The sequence below is a fragment of the Vulpes lagopus genome, chromosome 3 (genome assembly GCF_018345385.1).
Source record: "Vulpes lagopus strain Blue_001 chromosome 3, ASM1834538v1, whole genome shotgun sequence".
NCBI lineage: Eukaryota > Metazoa > Chordata > Mammalia > Carnivora > Canidae > Vulpes > Vulpes lagopus.
The window spans coordinates 160,033,687-160,055,050 of NC_054826.1; positions in this window are offsets into that span (position 1 = coordinate 160,033,687).

A 21,364-nucleotide genomic window follows, 5' to 3' on the forward strand; every position below is an offset into this window, starting at 1 on the left:
TAAAAAAAATAATACTGTGAGTCTTTTTAAAGATAGAGAACTTTGACTACTCCTTTAAATGCTTTAATAATTTTAATTAATCTTTATATTAATATTTAATTAATTAATAATTTTAATTAATCTTTAATAATTAATCCACAGCTTCCTATTCAATCACTTTGGGTGAGTTACAGTTTTCTTAGAGTTTACATATTTTGTATAGGTTTTCAATTATTGTCATAAACTTGTTCATAGTATTTTATTATCTTTTAAACCTACCCTATATATGCAATTATATGTTCTTTTCAAACTGAATATTATTTATTTGTGTTTCCTTTTTCTTTATCATATCAACTAGAGTTCTCTTAAATGCTTTAGTATTTTCAGAGGCAGTTTTTTTTTCTGTTTATTCAAAACTTTATCTTTATTTACTCTCTTTTGTTTTCTTGGAGTTTATTCTGTTGTTTTCGGATTTTTTCAGTTGGAGGCTTTTCCCATTAATATTTAGCCTTTCTTCTTTTTCTAATTTAAGCAGTTGAGGCTACAGATTTAGGTTAAACCATAGGAAATTGCTAATGTTGGACTGCTATTGATTTACAGACCATGGCAAACTATGTCTTTCCATCAAAATATTGTTTTCGTAGTGCCCACAACTTTTAATATGCAACATTTTATTAGTCAGAGCCAAGTTTTAAAGTTTTTTATTATGATTTCTTTTTTGATCCATAAGTTATTTAAAATGTGTGGGATTATACATGTCTGCTTTAAATATCCAAACTTATATAGAGATTAAAGCTCTCTTTTTCTGTTACGTAATGCTAACTTCTGAGTTGCATTGTGTAAAGAGAATGTGAACTGTATTAAAGAAAATATTTACTCAAAACTTATTTAAGACAGAAAGGAAGACTTTATTCAACAGGGGAACAAACTGCAATGGGCTTTTGAAATAAGGGAGAGAGAGTGGACTCAACCCTGAATACAGGGACAAGTGGAGATTTATAGCCAGGGAGCAGGACAGGGATCAGTGGATGTATTACTAAGAAGTAAGGAGGATCCTGGAAGGCAGGCTAAGGTGATCAGATATGAGGGCTGGGGATTCTTGCTAACTTGACCCAGTAGCATTCTTGCTAAAACTAGATGCTAAAAGTGGGCCAAGGGCAGAGCCCAAGGTTGGGGACTGTTGGAGAAGAGGGCTCAGAGGAGAGCTTGGTCAAAGAGAGGGTCTTTGTTAGGGAGATGATCCAATCTCTCTTCCCTACTGCACAACTCCACTGCAGTAGCCTTGGATCAAATCTTCCTTACCCTCTTTGACAGTTGCTGTCACTTGTTTCTTTAGTCATTGTATGATCAATTTGTTAAATTTGTAGAAACTTACGTTATGACCTTATAAGTGATTACGTTTTGAAAATGTTTCATTGGAAAATGTTTTGTAATGATTAAAAACAAACACTAGAGTGGGATTACACAGGATCAGATCTCAGCTTTCCATTTATAGACCTACCTCATGTAGTTTTATGAAGATTAAATGAATTAGTTAATACCTGTCAAGTACCTATAATAATCCTTGGCATACAATAATCACTCGGTAAAGAAATTAGCTGGATTGTGATGATGATTGTAAAAAGAATACGTATATAGGTTATATTGTGTTTTTTGTGTGCTTGACCATGCAATAATTGAAGCACATTGAAATATTCTAATATATATTATCTAATTATATATGTATCTTATAATATATGTAACTATGTATCTAACCTAATTTTCTTTTGGGTGATATTAAGATTCAAAATTTTCAATCTTTCTATGTCCTTAAGTGTTAGGTATGTCTCTTATAAACAGTGTCATTGTGTAATGGATAATTAAAAAAAATATCCAGTCAACAATCTAACTGGCAAATTTAGTTCAATTACATTTATCATGATTAATTATATATTTGGACTTGTTCTTTCCTTCTTTGTGCTGTTTATTTGTTCCTTTCTCCTCCACCTTTTTTGTCTTGCCTTTTACTTTGGTGTGTGGCTAAACTTTTAAAGTAATTGGCCTGTTTTCCCTGTGTACTTCAGTGGTTTTCATGTAAGGCTGATAAAGCACACTCCTTGGAAGTATTTGGAAATATATTGAGGTGCTTTGTTGTTGTTATTGTTGTTGTCACAGTGACTGGACTGGGTGCTTCTGGTATTGGAAGGCAGAGTTTGAGGGTGCTGAATATCTTGCAATGGGCAGGATAGTTCTGCACAGAGACCAATTGTCCTGTACAAAATACCATTTGCACTCTCTTTGAGAAAACTTGCTATACTGGTTTGAAACTTAAAACCTATTTCTGTCTTCTACTTACCCTTGATATAACTACAGATTATAGTTAATCTGTAGTTAACTTAATCTAAAGTAATTTAAGATCTTAATTCCCCCTTCAACAATTCAAGGCTCCTATAACATTTGTACTCTAGTTAACCTTCTTATGTCATATATGCTATTGTCCAGAATTTTAGCTTTGCCATTTTAAATTTTGAACCCTAGAAATTATGTTTTATTATCATTATCATTATTTTATATTGATGATGTTTGTTTATAGTAAAATTTCCCAGTATCACTGCCTACTGTTCCTCCTCCTCCTCCTTCTTCTTCTTCTTTTCTTCTTTCTTCTTCTTCTTCTTCTTCTTCTTCTTCTTCTTCTTCTTCTTCTTCTCCTTCTCCTTCTCCTTCTCCTTCTCCTTCTCCTTCTTCTTTTTCCTACTGTTCCTTCTTAAATCTCAGAGTTTTCTTCAGGGATTATTTCCTTGTTTCCCAAAATTCCTTTAATGAAGGACTATTGCTAGTAAACTCAGTTGCCATGTATCTGAAAATGTCCTTTTTTGGTCCTGTTTGTTTACTGCTGACTCCCAAATGTACGTCTCCAGTCCAAACCTTACAAATGAATTCCATACTCCTGTATCCTCTGACATCTCCATGTGAGTAATACACATTTCAAACTTAACATGTTCCAAACTGAGCTCCTGGTCTTCCCTCCAAGCCTGCTCTGTTCACAGTTTTCCTCTTTAGAGTAAATGTCGACTGCATCCTTCCTGTTGTCCATCTGCAACTCCTCCAGGTTATAAACCACTTCAAAACCACAACAAATCTTTTTTGACACTTCTTCATATCTGACGGGTGTTTTTTGTTGTTGTTGTTTTGTTTTGTTTTTTTAGATCTGACCACTTTTCACCATTTGCATTGCTGCTGCTTTTGTACATGGCGCTGCACTCTTTCCTTTTGGTTATTGCAATAGTTTCCCAGCTGGTTTTTCCTGATTTTCCCCTTGCCTTCCTATAACCTATTTTTACTCAAGCCATCCTTCCAAAATTTAAATCAGAGCATGAGATGGCTCTGTTCAAACTCTAAGAGCTTTCCATTTCACATGGAGTAAAATTTCAAATCCTAACAGTCATCTGGAAGGTTCCATCTGATATCCTTCCTCTAGCTCTGCTATCTCTCCAACCTTGTTTCCTATCATTCTCGCTCACTTCCTTCCACTTCTGTAGCAACATTGATATTCTTGCTGTTCCCTATACAGGCCTTTCAACTTGCTGTCTCTCCCTTTAATGCTTTTCTTCATAGCCGTCCACTTAGCTTCCACCACTCTCATGTCCTCAGATCTTTGTCTAAGTATCACTTTTTCAGTGATACCTTCCCAGACCACCATATTAAAAATTATAAACTCTCCCTTCCCTTGGTACTACCATCCCCTTTCCTGCTTTACTTTTCTCCATATCATCTGACATATTTAATTAAATTATTATCTGTCCCCACTACTACAATGTAAATTCCATGAAGGCAGTGATTTTGTCTGTTCCTGAGAGAATAGCTGCTCAATAAATAGAAATGAATGAACAGATGAATAATCTATGTTGAATATTTTTTTCGGTGCTCTTTTGAATATGTTTTCTTTCCTCTCTTCTTGGTTTCTATTTTTCTGTTAAGAAGCTTGCTGTCAAGTTTTAGGTAACATCTGTATTCTTTCTGACTGGCCTTATTTTCACTTCTTCAGTTTTCACTATAGTGTAGTTTGGCAGGGATGTGTTGCACTTGCCCTATGTGGTAGACATCATGCCTCCTGTACCTGTGGGTTGGCGTCTTTTGTCAATTTTGGAATATTCTATGTCATTACTTCTTCCAGTGTTGCCTTTCTTCCATTCTCTCATTCTTTCCTTCTGGACTTTGAATGGAGGATTGTTTGATCTTTGCATTCTATCTTTCATTTCTCTTAAAAATCTTTAATGTTATACATCTTACCTTTTGTGTGCTGCATTCCAGATAATCTACTCATGTCTGTCTTCTAGTTACTGGCCCTCTCTTCAGCTTTGTTAAAATGTTGCTTTCCCATCCATTTGAGTTTTTAATGTTGACAATAATGGTTTTAATTTCCAAAAGTTTTATTAGTTATTTTATCAATCCACTTGGTCCTTTTTATTAGCTCTTACTGTATGCTTACTTTATGGTTTCATCTATTGTGTCTTTTTTTTTCACATACAATTTTCCCTCCTGTGTTTTTAACTATTAATTTCAGTATCTGAAGTCTTTGAAGAGTCTAAAAGTATTGTTTATTGTTTTGGTTGGTTCTTGCTCATGTGTTTGGTGATTTTTAAATTTAATCTTATTTAATTGTAAGCTCATATTTGTTTGATCTTAATTTGTGAGAGTATGGTAGGCCTAAACTGGGTTGCTTTTCTTCAGAAAAGATTGATATTTGCTTCTACTCAGAGCCCAGGGTACTCTCAACCTGGGGACCACTTTAGTCCCTTTGGGGCATTTGGATGATATAAGGGTCTGAAGCTAGGGTGCCATGTCTTGCGGCTGACCCACAGCTTAGTCTTAGTTAGTAATGATGGTATCTGCATTTGTTTGCACTTGACTTATCCCATTTCCTCTTCTTATTTGGTATTGCACAATGCTGTCTACTTAGGTTTCAGCTCTGGGTTTTTGTTTTAATTTTCAGTCATGGTGGTAAAGATGCTTGGATATTTTTCTTAGTTCCTGCAAACCCAGCAGTTCTTAAAAACAGTATGTATTATTCATGATTTACTTGGTTTGTAGCAAAATGACTTTTAGAAAATCTGGTTTACCATTCTGTGGAAGCCATCATTGTGTCTTGAAGCCACTCCAATCAAGCATTCTTTCCCATCATTTCAGGAAAACCAAACTCATTAAGATTATCACTGAGCTCCAGATTTCTGAATCCAGTGATCAGTTCTCATTTCTCTCCATCTCTTAGTAGCACTTGAATGACAACTTTAACATCCCTTAATATAACCTGTTGAATAGCTGGGATTTGAATTGCTTGATTTCCTGAGATGCATCTTCTGTATTAAAGCAATTAAGAAGATAGATAAGTGAATCTTCAGTCCCCACTCTGGAGGCTAATCCTACTCAGGATCACTGTGGTACACAGTTCAGTAATTCAAAGGAACAAATATAGTGCTAACAATAAATTAAAAGAAACATGCATTAAAGCACCTGGGTGGCGCATTCAGTTAAGCATTGGACTCCTCGTTCAGGTTCAGGTTGTGATCTCAGGGTCATGAGATAGAGCCCCTGAAAGGGCTCAAGTCTGCTTGGGATACTCTCTCCTCCTCTGCCCCTCCCCTGCACATGCCCACTCACGTACCTCCCCTCAAATAAATAAATCTTACAAAAAAGAAATGTGCATTAATAAAAAGCCACTACACTCATACACAATTTATCTTTCCTCTTAGCTAAGACAATATTTTACCAAGAAAGGTGGTATTCTTTTGATAGTCTCCCCTCAGAAGTAGAGGAGAGAGAAAGAAAATTACTGCTCCCTAGCAATGATCCTGATAAAATTTCAGAAACTTAACCCATCTATTAATACCAGTTGGTGTTAGACACAATGCTAATCATTTTGGTGTTTTTTTGCCACCCTACTTTATCATTGATGTGATTTCCCAGAGGCTCTTTGCAACTTTGGTTGCTATCACTATTGTGAGGCACGGACATAAGCATAGTGGGAGATTCATGATGACCTTGAGGAGCTTGCTTCAGTATGGCTGAGGAAACACTTGTGTCCCTACCTTAATGCAGGATGCAGTTCACTGTGTGCTTAGAAAGAAGTACAAAGTGCTAGGGTTCACAGAATGGGGAACAATTATTTTTTTGTGGGAAAAATTGGGGAAAACTTCATTGAAGGGGCGGAATTTTAGTTTGACCTAAAAGTTGAGTAGGATTTCAAAAGGCAGAGAGAAAACAGATATCCCTGGGGCACCTGGTGGCTCAGTTGGTTGAGGGTCCTGCTCTTCATTTCATCGTAGGTCATGATCTCAGGGGCCAAATGAATGAGCCCTACATTGGGCTCTGCACTCAGCGGGGAGTCTGTTTCAAGGATTCTCTTCCTCTGCCCCTCCCCTTACTCATTCTCATGCTCTGTTTCTCTAAAATAAGTAAATAAATCTAAAGAAAGAAAATAGATATCCCAAGCAATAGATATAGGTAATAAAGACTGGATTCTAGGAGTAAGTAGAGAGTATATAGTGCGTGTGGCTGGAGTGGCAAGTAAATAGGAGACATATGGTAGGAGGTCAGATAAAGCAGTAGATTTAGAGCAGGCTACAGAAGGCTCTGAGTGTCATGCTGAGTTTTTGTTTTCTCTGTAGCAAGAGTCATTGAAGATTTGGGAACAGGAATTCATAGGATCAAATTTGTGTTTTAGATTAGGGAGATAATTGTTGGAAGTGGGAGTTCAGGCCCACAAATATCTATTGAGTGCTTGTGCTGGGAATTATAAAGGTGACAGACGTTCCTACTCTCAGAGAACTTACTCTATTGCTATGAAAAAAAAATGAGTTGGAGAAGGATGAGACCTGTGGCAGAGAGATCACTTAATAGGCTTCTGTAATGGTCTAGTTGAAAGATTATAAAAATTTGAAGTGGGACAGTTGGAAGGGGAATGGGAAGTTTAGAGCAGAATCAAGAGACATTTCAGAGACAGCATCAATAGGACTTGAAGCTGAGTGAAATTGCAGGTAAGGGAGATGGCAGCCTCAAAAAAAAAAAAAAAAAAAAAAAAAAAAAAAGAAAACCACTAAGTTTCCACCACCAGGAGGATGGTGTTTCTATTCATTAAGATGGGAACACAGAAGAAAAGCGGACTTAAGAATAGGAGGGAGGGCAGATTGGGTTGTGTTTTGGATCTATCAAGTTTGAGGTGCCAACATGACACCTGTGAAGAGAGGTACAAAAGGAATTTGGAAAAGCAAGACTCAGAGGTAGAAGAAAAATAAAAACCAGGATTTTAAGTCTGAAAGATACTGACAGAGAAGATAGTTGAAACTGGGTCAGTGGTTGAGAAATCCTGTTGGAGGAGCATAGAGTAAGCAGAGGGAAGGGTTAGAAATATGGGTCACCAATGAGTTTGGGAGGATTGGTGATGTAAGTATGAGAAATCTTATGATATTGCAAGGAAACTTGAGAAAGGAAATATTAATAATAGAGGTTGGTTAGCAATGTAAGTAGAGGTCAAGTAGAATGAAGGGCAAGGAGAGCTTGTGGATTTTTTAAATTAGAAAATTATCGGCTACCTCTGGAGACTGGTTTTAGTAGAGGAGTGGGCTCAGTAGTTTCATTAGATTGCAGTGGAATGAGGAATAAATGTGAGATGAAGCCATAGGGAAATAGATTTCTTTTCACTCATTTAATCCATAAATATTTATTGAGCATTTTGCTGCTCATTTGTGAAGTGAGGGTAAGGGGAGGAGATGAGGGAGATGGGTTAGTCATTTAAAGGGAAAATCAGGGTCAAAAAAGATTATTTTTTGATGGGAAAGTCTCTAGCAGAGGGAAAGGAGGCAGTGCAGAGGGAGGATGGAGGCTAAAAGATGAAGAAGAAATAATAGAGCCAGGATGCTAACAGGTGGGAGGGAGGAGCTCCTAGGCATAGACGTTTACTGTGGCCTTGGGAATGTTCAAGTGGGTGGAAAAAAGGGTGAGATTGAACCAAAGTTCCACAGTCAGAGCTCTCATTTGTAATCCACACTAACAATTGATTTCTTTGCCACATGTTATCGTTTGTGCTAATGTTTGCAAAATGGCATAATAATAGTATTTTTCTTTGGGCTGGATCTTCACTTTTATCAGGTGAACAGCTCTTTGAACACCATCTGAAATTGTATTGGGGACACAGTGTTGTTAGGACTCCACCTCGTCATTTAAGACAATATTACAAGATGGAGCTGGGTATAATTTCCAGTAGTGCAGCCACACAGAAACAGTGTCTTCCAAGCAGTAATTTGCTGCTATGTAGATAATAATGGCCAGTCTCTGGAAATAACTCCCTTTGGACTCAATTGGTGGTCATGTGAAATAATAGCAGTGTCAGCGTCTGAATGTGTGATGATATACATAATATTTAAATATTTTTGAGAGCTTAAGGAACTATGTTTTTGTTCATGAACACAGGAGAGTATTGGGAAGCGTATAATAGTCTTACAGAGGAGGAGCCTAAGCAAAGAGAGCTTTTCTTTGTTTACATTTTGAGGCAGGGTGACTATTTCTCCCTGTGTGAGCTGCAGAAAGTGTCTGCAGGGGATTAGCGGAGACAGTCTCATTGTGGGAGAAAAGAAGCTGGGTTGTTGCAAAGAAGCTTCTCACTTCAATTCACTTTGCATCAAACCTGCTTTTGCTGCTAAGGTATTGTTTAATAAAGAAGCATCTTAGGAAGGTTCACCAAGCAGCATGGGAAATGGATTCAGAGAGTGTAGAGCAACTGAAGAGCCATCAGAATCGACAAGAAAACTTAACCTTGGTTTAATGCATCATAAAAACTGTTCACTTAAATGAATGGGGAAGGGTTAGAGGGAATTTTACTTTCATTATTGACAAGAACTGGCTTGACATTCGCATATCCTAAATGGCAACCGTCTACACGCAGGCAAGAATAAAGTGAAGGCTGAGATGCTTTAAAAATTCTACATTTTGAAATAATTCCTCCCCCAAAAGGAAGGAAATTTAAAACAGGCATTTCTTTTTGAGTATTAGGAAATAAACAAACTATACTTTTGACCATTTACTTGAACTATGTTTTCACCTAAAGGATTGATATGTTCCTCCCTTCCCTTCAGATGGCTGTTTTTATTGTTTAGTTTTTGCTACATCATCAAAAGTCTTCTATATTTCTCATTGGGCATTAATTAATAATGTTTTACCTGCAACACAAAGAGTTACTAACGTGATAAAAAGACAATGAGTGTACTTCAGCTCTCCAATAAAAACAAAAATCCACTCTTCCTCTTCCCCACTGGACTATTAAAATGCTAAAAAATCCACAGTCTTTCTGCAAAGAAGGTCACGTTAAGGATCTATTAAATAAATATGTTAATTAAACCTTGACATTCTGAAACAGTTCTGAAAAGTTCTAATTAATTTTTAAACAATATTGAAATAATGACTTGCTCCCTCACATCCTTTAAAAACATTGTAACCCAATCAATTTCACACAAAGTACACCACCATAGGCTGCTGATTTTCTAATGGTTATAAACACGTTTTTTTTTTTTTTTTTTTTTTGGTTTGGGTAGTAATCATGGTAGCTTGAAGGGGGAAAAAACACAGAGCACCATTGAGGTTTTACAGAAGTGACTAGAATTTTTAATGGCTTCATTGGCTTTCCAGCCATTTGCTTTGTTTCTTCCCTGATTGGAACTAATTTATTCAACTGCAATATTTTTTTTTTTCAACTGCAATATTTTTATGTGAGCCAGTATTTAGCTAAGGTAGTTGGGTCTACTCTTTTCACTGGATTTTCCCATCCAGTGAAATAGGTTTGGATTTTTTCCCTATGGAATTATCCAGCTATGCCCTAATTCTTCTATTATCTAAATATCTAAATATCTATGCCATCCTACTATGACTTGACTTCATAGTATAGACGAACCACTTTGTAATCACTGGTAAGAATTCATCTAATTTTTGTTATTGTTGCTGCTGCTACAGCTGGCATGAGTTCAGGGTGTTTGAATGGAATTCCGTGCTTGGACAGGAGTTACAAGAGAAGTGGTGGGGAACAGGGGAGAGGAGCTGAATCTGGCAGGGGCCTAGAGGCCTGAACTCAGGACCAATGATCTTTTCTAAAATGTGTAGCTGCTCTTGGGACAGCTTGCATCATCCGCAGCAGAGTTTTTCACCACCTGTTTGAGATTTCCTAATGTTCTGGTTAAAAAAAGGCAGATTTAAGGGCTCCGTTTCAACCTATTGAATCAGATTCTCTGGGGATGGTGTCTGCAAATTTGCATTTTTGATAGGATTCAGGACTTCGTACTTTAAAGTCTGAGAACTTGACCTTAAAATGTAAGTTTCTTGGCACACACAACAAAGACAGTGCTGTCTATCATCTCTCACCGTTTCCAGAAAATAAGAGTTATCAATAGGGAAATGCATGCATTTCTCTTCACATCATACAATTTAGGATCCTCTTTGTATAAGACTTTGCCGAGAATTGCTCACTTGACAATTCTTACAGATCCCTTTATGTCAGAGAGTTCCACAAAACAGTAGGTTCCCTGAAGGCCATGACCTTGTCTATTTCCACAGTTGTATCCTTAGTGCCTAGCGCAGTACCAGCATGTATAGTAGCTACTCAATAAGTACTTAGAATGCATCGGTGCTTGGATACCATATCCCTCCTTGCCCAAGAAAAATGTGATCATCTTCTGCCCTATATTTTCTTTTGGACATAGTTTTAACATGAAACTAGTATGTGACAATTAGGATCTAGATCTACTGACCCTGGAGTTTCTTTGGTTTATTAGAACATATTCCTCCAATGAGAATCACTCCCTAACAACAATGTAGGATATTCTATTAGAAATTTTGAAATATTAGAAATGGTTACTGCTGAAATTGACAGTGAGTTCAACCTGCCCTCTAACCCCTAGCTTCGCTATCAGAATCTGTAAGGATGTGGCCCAGTCATGCATCTCTTTAAAGGCCACAGAGAGAAGTCTGTCGTTCAACCAGAGTTAAACTCTGCTTATATTACATGCAAAATAATGTCCTTAGTGACCACCTCTTACGTATTCCATAAAGTATTTGGTATTGTGAGAAGAAAGGAAAACTGAGTCTTAATCACTGACACTAACTAGCTTTGTTCCTGAGGTCAATTACTTATTGCTCTGGACCTTAGTTCTGTTATCTTTAAACCAAGGTGTTGGGTAGATAAGAAAGCCAAGGAAGGGTAGAGTTGCACAGGTGGTATACGTAGCATGTGGCAGCTGTCATTTATTTTTTCCTTAATAAATATATCATTATAAATCAGTTCTTGCACTGGGGATGCCTGTCAGGTTTAGTTTATTATGCTAAATAGTACCTTCTTGGATAAACTAATTTAGCTTCCAAAGTCACATGGACTAACAACTTCTACAATGAGAGTATCTGATCGAATCACATTTTACATTCTTAAAGCTTAATTTAGGTAAGCAAACATTTCCTGAGTTCCAACTGGCATATCATGCACTGGGCTGAATTCTGAGATAGAGATTAATATGATATAGTGACTGTCCTTGAGTTGCAAACAAGGATAATGTGTAAATAGGGACGGTGTAAACAGGGTGATTGCCCATAAGAGAAAACTGATGACTTTTAATTTTCTTGCTCTCACTTGAGGTCTTCTGGGATTTTCCTCCAGCTGTAGCCAAATCTTATAATCCAAGGCTAAGATTCTGAAGGATAGAGATTACACAGGTCAGCTTGTTTTGTTTGTTTGTTTGTTTGTTTATTATTTATTTATTTATTTATTTATTTATTTATTTATTATTTTTAAGGAAGATTAGACATTGAGAAAGTGCCTTTGACGGGAAGTGAGTTTTAGAATGAAAAAAGAAAAGACGTGGAAAACTGTGCATTTCACTGCAACTTGCAGTTGGAAATCTTAAGAGATGTAGGTACTAGGACATCTGAGAGGATGTGTGGGATACAAGTAGTTTACTAACTATGCATTGACATGGTTCATGCAGAGAGGAAAACAATCCAGGGTTTCTAACTCATTGGAAACCTCATAAGGTACTCCTCTGCATTGGGCCCAGCTTACGTCCAATCTTCAGTTTTCAGAGAAGAGTATGAAGTTAACAGGATGGAAAAATCTAAAAATCTATCAGCTGCTTAGGTGAGTAACTAATATGTTACCTTGGCATTACAACAGAACCATAAAAAGCACGGAGACTTGTTCTCCTTGACTTGGAAAATCTATGACCAATTTTCATGCACTTTTAGAGATGGCGCAGTCAGTACTTGTGGGGTGCTCTGGCAAAAAGACCCCATTATATTTGAAAATGAGATGATGAACATAATGATAGGAGCTGATATTTATTGCATGCTTGCTGTATGCTAGGCACAGGGCTAAGTGCTTGGCATTTATTGTCTCATTTAACCCTAACAGTAACTCCAATTATCATTTTACAGAGAAGAAACCTAAGACACAAAGATATTAGGTAAAATTGCCCAGATTCTAGTAGCTGATAAGTGGTGGATCTAGTGATGAAGCACATAAGTGAGTTAGGACCTTCCAGGTGGTACGCAAAAGAAATCGACCTAAGCCTGCCGATACTAAAGGAAGGATCCAGGGCTTTCTGATGTAACCCATTGAGAGGAATGGGCCTCAAGGTCAGGAAGGGATTTACTCTTCACCTCTCACATCCTCATTTCTTCTCCCTCCTATATGTCTGCTTTGTTGCCTCTTTCTCTTCAACCATCTTGGCCTCTTGCCTTAGAAGTGACAAAGTAACAGCAGGATATATTGGTTAAAGTCTTGATGCGGGGAGTCAGACATGAACTTTGCAGTAACTTACCAAATGGCCTTAAGTAGGTCACTGAGGCTGTACTTACAGTAGTTCTTGTAGTTGGCTGGGTCTGTCTTAATATAAAGGGACCATGGATCTCAGATAATTATTTCCATAATTAAATAGTTTCCATTCTTTTCTCTCATATACATAATTCTTTTCTGAATTACATATCAGAAAGACCTCCAAGTTTATCTCCAAAAGAACTCTTATGCTGCCCTGGTTCTTCCTGGAAATGGATTGGATAAACACTTTCACTTGAGTGTGTAAAGATTTGGTGGTTTATGCATTTCTTACCCGAGGGTTTATGCTTATTTTAAGGGACAGCTTGAGAGTGAGTCCCAAAATATCTTCAGGATGAAATTTCAGACCCCAAAGAAAAGGCTGAGACAAGGCAGATATTTGGGAACATCATCGAGTTAGCACCCCTAGCTGGTTTTATCCCACTCAAGGTGTATTCCTAAGGATATGTATTCCTAAGGATATCACTCATTGGAAGAGAGAATATTTATTTATTTATTTATTTATTTATTTATTTATTATTTATTTATTTATTTATTTATTTATTTATTTATTTTATTTATTTATGATAGTCACACAGAGAGAGAAAGAGGCAGAGACACAGGCAGGGGGAGAAGCAGGCTCCATGCACCGGGAGCCCGACATGGGATTCGATCCCGGGTCTCCAGGATCGCGCCCTGGGCCAAAGGCAGGCGCCAAACCACTGCGCCACCCAGGGATCCCGGAAGAGAGAATATTTAATTGAAATATCCAGATAATTGCCTTTCTTTATGCATTAATTCAAGGTTATGCTATATAATAAAAACACCCCAAAAGTCCAGTGTCTTGAAACAACAAAAGCTTATCCTGTGCTCACGTAACATATCCATCTCAGGGCAGCAAGGTGGCTGTGCTCATTCTAATTACTCCAGTTCCCTAGTCTCCACCATATCAAACATGCCTAGTTGCCCTGCCAGAGGGAAAAGAGCACTCTGGACAATCTCATGCTGCCATTTAAATACTCTAATTTATTCTAATTGTTCATTGGCCAGAGATAGAAACATGGCTCCAGCCAAGCATCGGGAGGTAGGGAATGCCATGTGCTAAGGAAAGAGAATATTACTGGTGAATAGGTGTCATGCATTCTAATAGTTTGCCTGTAGAAGCACTATCAGAATATAATAAAACATACATTTCAATGATGCTTACAGGTATTCTTTTAGTCATTTTGTGAGCATCCTATCTCATTTAATCCTCACAACAACTCTTCTTTTAAAGAAGAGAAAGCTGAAGCATAAGAGATTTAATAGTAATTTGTCCAAGATCCCACTGCAGCCTGGGATTTGACTCCAGGCAAGAGATTTCATGCTCTTAACCACAAAGCCATGTCCTATATCTGGATTATTCATAAATTATGTGGTTCCCCTGAGACATGATTAATTAATGGCACATTTGTTGGGGGAAATTCTGAGTTTATAGGCATATCAGGGGTGTAAAATCTATCGCCAGTATTTTGTAAGTCTACAAGAATAGAAGTGGACCAATCCTGAGAGCTTTTATTATAGGAGGCATTTTGCTATTCTGGTATACTTTGAAATCTCAATGCATGAGTGGTATCCTGATGGCAAGCTCTAATTTAGACTGATCTGTTTAAGAGAAATAAATGACAGGTTATTTATAGAGATCAACATGCAATCTGACTTTAAAACATGTTTACCTAAAAATTAATGTAGATAGCATGTAGGGATGTTAACTTTTAGTGATGAGAAATAATGAGGATGCAAACGTAGCTGAGAGAATCTGGCTGTGTAGAAGGTCCCCCAGCAACTTGGCAAGCCTGGTGCATCAGTCAAGGGTCAAGGGCAAGGGGTTGACAAGCAGCAGGACTTGACCCTGGTTGACTTAAGCGGGAAATAGATTTACTGAAAGGAATCTGTGTAGCTGACGGAGCTGCTGGGAATGCTGGAGAACCAACCCCAGAAAAGAGACAGAATGAAGTGAAGCTGGGCTTCCAGAAACACAGCCAGCATCATGAGCACCAGTCCTCTGAGGGCATGAGCACTGGATGCTGCAGCTTGTCTTGTTGGCAGAGATGGCATGGCCACACCTGGAAAGTATGCATTGCTGCTGCCATCAGCACCACCAGGATGGATCCCATCCCCCACCCCCACCCCCCACCCGCTGTTCTGTGCCATCAGCCCCACAATCATAGTCCCCAGGTCCCCAGTGGCTTTAACTGTTTGGCCAGGCCTACGTCAAGTGCCAGACTCCAGCTGCTAGAGAGACTGGGAGAGTGAGTCTCCTTTCCAGTTTTATAGTGAGCAGTAAACTCTTCCTCATATGTGGGGAATTATCCAAATAAATCTGTGCTGGGAGTTCAGGTGCTGGGTAGCTGGTAAGAAAAAAAATGACAATTGTTCACTATCAGTGGTTGGATCTGACATTCTGCAATATCATTTTATATGATTAATCAAGAAAACGTATCCTTGTTCTCTTATCTATTTTGTTATTTTCTTTCATACAGACTTGCCTCCCAAAGACTTTTAATTTGTTCATTTATTTATGTAGTTAAAAATATTTATCAATCTCCTACAACATGTGAAGTTTTATTCCAGGTGCTGAGAGAATTACAAAAACAAAAACAAAAAAGACATAGACCCTGTCCCTTCATTGCTCGGATTGAGTCAGGAAGGGGTGAGGAGGTGGTATGTCAATTCAGAGCCTGGAGAGACAGTTCATAGAAACAAACAAGGAAAGGCTTTGAGGAATAAGGGCATCTGAACTGGAAGGTCCACATGGAGAAAGGAAAGGGCAGACGTTTCACATGGGGGAAAGATGAGAAAAGAGATAGTGTGGTTGTCTTAAGGGAATAAGTTGTTTGACTGATGACCAAAGAGATAAAGCCAGAAAGATAAATCAGGCCTAGATTATGGACATGTTTGAATTATTCCCTGGGGAGCTTGAGTTTTTGTTCACAGGTACTAGGGAACTGTTATGGGGTTGTTTTTTTTTTAAGATTATATTTATTTATTCATGAGAGACACAGAGAGAGAGAGAGGTAGAGACACAGGCAGAGGGAGAAGCAGGCTCCCTCCGGGGAGCCCAATGTAGACTCAATTCCAGGACCCCAGGATCACGCCCTGAGCCAAAGGCAGATGCTCAACCACTGAGCCACCCAGGTGTCCCACTATTATGGGTTTTTGAGCACAGTGGGTGACAGAAATCTGACTGTGATTTACAAAAATCAATCTTGCCATAGTATATAGACTGGGTAGACAGAAAAAGAAACCAGAGGCAGAAAAATTATTTAAGAAATCATATAATCCAGGACAAAGAAATTAAGGCCCTAAAAGAAGTTGGTAGATTTGAAGATAGAGAAGGGGCTATATGTGAGAAATAATCCATATATTGTAGCTAAGACAGGGATCGTTCTTGGTATGTGGTCACCATAATGAGAAAGGGGTTCCTAAGAAGGACCAACCATTGCCAGTCCTTGAGAGAGAGAGAGAGAGAGGGAGAAAGAGAGAGAGAAATTGAGAGGTTGGTAAACTAGACCAGCCCTTTCCTCAACCCCACATTTTTGGGCCTTGCTTATCCCAGCCTGGCTCTTCTGAAACTAATCTTTTTCATTAGCTCTTCTGAAGTAAGATTGTTTTTTGTTTTTTTGTTTTTTTAATGAACTAAAAAGTAACCAATGCCACCATTTTTGACCGCCTATTATATTCCAAGCATTTTTCATGCCTCATTTCCAGTCTTCACCTCAACCTTGCCAGGCAAGCATTGGATCCTTTTCAGTATGAAGAAATTGGGGATTAGAGAAGTAATGGGCAGAACCAGCATTCAAACTCATCTTTTCAGCAGTAGACTCTGTTTCTTTCTGCTCCTTCTCCTGCCTTCCGGTGAACTTTAACACAATGACAAAAAGTAAGTAAAAGTTAAATAAATATATGGGAGAAAAAAATTTAAGAAAAAAAGAAAGCAAAAATAACCAATCCGCACATAGGTGACATTTGGAGCCAGATTTTTCCATCCTAAATTATCAAGTTTAGATTGACTGCTAAAGCTTATCATAAAGAACCCACCTGGTTCCTGTCTTCCTCGGGGTAGCCCTGTATCGAGCATCCGAATCTCACAATCCTTTATTGTTCATCCTCGCGCATTCCTTCTTTCTGTGGAGGTGTACTCAGGAGGAAGTTAAGTGTCTTGACATCCCTGGCCAATAAAACCCATCAGATCTCTCAGGCACCTACCTTTCTTGAGCAGAGTCAAGGGCCATTTCTTAGAGGCCAATAAAATCAAATAGAGGTGAAAGCGTGCAGAAACTTACCGGAAACGCAACATTGAAGGAAGGGCTGGCTGGTTCTGAGAGTGCTGGCAACAAGATGTGTCATGGGGTAGCCTTGTCCTGGTATTTTCTATCCAAAGTACTGCTAATGTTCTGCAGTGTTGGTAGGACCATGAGGTCCAAGGCCAACAAGGGCCAAGAGCGTGGCATGTTCAAACAATTCAGAATATAGAGCTGTTGTCATTGGTGGAATCCATGCAGGGCTGCTACTACCTGTGGTCTTCACTCTCCAGGAGGAAGATGAGGACAAACTTTGGAGATCTAAAACAAATTTCTTGGGGCACCCAGGTGGCTCAGCAGTTGAGCATCTGCCTTAGGCCCAGGTCATGATCCAGGGTCTTGGGATCTAGTCTGGCACCGGGCTCCCTGCATGGGGCCTGCTCCTCCCTCTGCCTGTGTCTCTGCCTCTCTCTCTCTCTCTCTCACGAATAAATAAATAAAATCTTAAAAAAAAAAAAACCCAAACAACAAGTTTCTTAATTAAGTTGGCCTGTCTCTGTGACAGCCCCTTGGTTTCTGAGAAGATAATCATCTGTGCAGCCTGTGTCTTTTCCACTAGGCCTCTGCCCCTTGATAGCTGACAGCGTTCCTTCAAAACGTAATGCTTCTGCAAGTTTACGGATTCCAGATCTCTACAGCTTTATCGACCATCTGCCACTCTCACGCAATTAGTTTTGCCCTTTCTCTCTGATTGACAAAGTTCTTTACTATCCACAAGTCTTTTATTATTCAATCAATCAACCACCAAATGCCTAATGATGCCTGGAACCTGTGCCCAGTGTCCTGTGGGCACCCACAGGGAGACGCTTGCCCAGGGTGGGCTGCACTTGCGCAACGCTTTGCCTCCTCTTGGCTCTCACCTTCCACGTGGAGAATACACTTGGTTAGTTTACAATCCTGTTCCAATTTTTGGACAAGTTGTGTTGAAAGTGCTACAAGATAATAAAGATAAAAGTTTTAGCAACCTAGAAAGGAAGCTGAGAGGGACATAAACGAAGTCAGGGGAACACAATACTATTGTTTTTAATGCTTCCTACCATGAAATGGTTCCTATCATCCTAGAAATGTATTTACCATTTCTTTTGTTGCTTATACTTTTTAAATGAATCGCATATAAATGATTTTGTTATCTGCTGAGTTGAGGCTATGACCGGCTTGCTAAATTCTTCATTTTGCATCTTCTTTATAAGAAAAGAACTATATTGAGATACTGTAACTTCAAATCACTTTCCCTTGCAATTGATGTAGAGAATGTACTATTTGAAATGTTTTATTTCAAACAAAAAGCGATTTTCTTGACATCTTAATATTTCATCTTTTATCTTCTTAGATGTTCAAACCGAAAGCAAACCTCACAAAATCAGAATCTTTTTTTCCTACTGACTTATTACTTTCACTATTGATAAAACTCAGACTCTTGTTATTACTAAGGGCTTTGCTATTAAAAAATATGATAATGGGGATGCCTGGGTGGCTCAGTTGGTGTAGTGTCAGGCCCTTGATTTCATCTCCAGTCATGATCTCAGGGTTGTGAGATCGAGCCCTGTGTGGGGCTCCGTGCTGAGCATCCCTTTCCTTCTGCCCCTCCACCTTGAGTGTGCATGCTCTCTCTCTCTCTCTCAAACAACAACAAAAAGCATGATAATGTATCAGATATTTGAAACGACCTTAAGGAAAACCTTCATAGACACTGAGGGGGGCGTCTTTGTTAATCTATTAATGTAGAAGTGTGAACTGAGAGTTGTATCTAGTCAGTATTATATAATAACCTTTAGAAATAAAGCAAGCCTCTGCATAGCAGACAGCAAAATAAATTATCCAGAACCTTTAAGCGATGAGACCTTTAAAAAAAAAATCTGTATTCTGGGAGGTGGTCCTACATATTTGGAATGCCTGATTACTTCCAGAAGTGGAAAGAAAGTGACACACAGCAAAGCCAGGTTCGAATTCTCCAGAGACATATGGGCTTCCAGCAAAGCAACACCTTTTCTAACCGCTGGATGGTGTCTTTGCGGCTTAGACCCTGAGCAACAAACCATAGGAAACTAATGGCGTTTTAAATGGAAAACAGCAGTTCATTAGGATTGGTTAATAGGTTCTTGGCAAAATGTCAACTTGCTGGGTATGCAAGTGTATCCGTGTGTGCTCAGCTGGGCCCGTCCCAAGCTTTCTAATGGTGTCACTCAGTACTATAAATTTACTTTGACGGCTAGTAAACAGATGAGCCTGTCTTGGGAGCGGGGAGTATGGAGCCAGTCGCAATTTCCTAAAGGCGGCAGGACAAATAGAGCCAGACACATATTAACACAGCAAACATGGAACTGTTATGCTTCTTCTTCCTTTAATTGAATGTGAGTAACATAGCAAAGCATGATGCAAAGACTTTAGCTCTTAAAATTCCTAACTCACAGGCTCGAATTAGGAATTTAAGGTCAGAAGAAAATTATTAAAAGTGCACATTTTAAAGGAAACCACCAAGGGTCAAGCAATCATTCAAAGATATTAGCCTCCTTGCTCTTACTAAGCAGATTGCTAAGCATGGTTTTATGGTGTGTGTATGGGAAATTGCTACGTGCAGGAGAAATGGCTATCGGTGTTCATCCCACAGAGAGTCTGTAGCTCTCTGCTCTCCTTCAGACGGCCGGCATAGTCCAGCCCACCCCAGAGAAGGGTTTTTTTTCCAATCCTTACAAAAGATGCGTTTGAGAATCAGGTTTTAGTGTCGATGAATGGAAATAGCTTGAGCTTTGAGGACTTTTGGAGCAGAGAAAACACAAGGAAGGTTTTACTTCTGTTGTTGTTGTTTTTTTAATTAGCACATAAAGGCAGCAGGAATGCAAGAGGGCCGGTTTCTGTGTAGTCTGGGTCTAGAATAGAAAGCAGCTATGTGGTAGAGAGAGCACTAGACCTAGAGTCCAAATGTAGGTCCAGGTTTCAGTTTGGCCATTTAATCATCTTGCTTCATGGAGAGATTCACATAGCCCTTGCCAGCAAATGGAACAAATAAGGCCTCTCTCAGGTTCAAGGCATCCTACAACTGCCACGTATATTCTAATGGCATCTTCACATATAAAACTTGTTCTATGCTTGAAATTTCTATTCCCAGCTTTACTAGTTCTGTTAGTGACACTGACATTTCTCCCAGCCAAGGCATCTCTAATCACCACTGTTGTGTGTAGTATCAGTTGGGCGTACTGATTATTTGCCTAAACTATAGTTTATTTTCTAAGTTTTTATCGTTACAAATATTTTGAGGTGAAGCAAAGCTAGTTTGTCATAAGACAGCTATTTTCCACTTGTCTTTGGCACAGTAGTCACTAAAGGCCTGCTGAGTGCCAGTCAGTGCTGTGCACTCTGGGCAGCTGGAAAAGGACAAGAGTAAGTCTCTCTCCTGGCCCTCCATGAGCAGGCACCTTGGTGTGGGGTTCAGCTGTGTCCCTAGCTAACCCTGATACACGAAGCATAGCTCTTGGGAGAGCTGTTGGGTTCCTCTAACTTGGAAGCTTGGCTCCTAGCAGTATTTACTCCCAAAAGGGCACTTACTTTTCCACACATGCTGTCCAAATTTTACATCCCATCACTCTGTTATTCCTCTCTTTCTGTCTCTCTCTCTATCACACACAGACACACACACACACACACACACACACACACACACACCCCTCTTTCACCAAATATTTCTTGAGTTTAATATTACTGAATAGTTCTGAATAATAGGAGTCCCTATAGTCGCCCACGTTGTAAGATCACGTCTTTCTCCTCTAATCCCTCTCCTGTCACAGAGAGCAGCTCCCTGATAGTCCTTGATCTATGGCCCACAACTCAAAGGGCTCAACAGAATACTTTTCCTCGAAGAGATAGCAGTGTTCTTCTAAAAGGGGTTTCTGGCAAATAAAATTTTCATAACAAAATTTCTGGCAAATAGAATTTCTTATCCCACGAGATTTTATGATGATGTTTGCATATAACAAAAGCTTTCCCCCCAACCCCGGCTACGTGTTTTCCTTTCTCCTATTATGTTTTGATCCCCCTTAGCAATGCCGCAATGAACTAATGACATATATAAAAGAAATTACTGGTAATTGGCCCTTTAAGAGTGATATGCAAAATGGTGATCTTCATGAAAGAAGAGGAAAGCCTTCCTAAGTTTCTCAGATCGCTAGGGCACCGTTGAGTCCAAATCTGACACGATGTCTCCATGCAGTCAGCAAAATGAAGCACA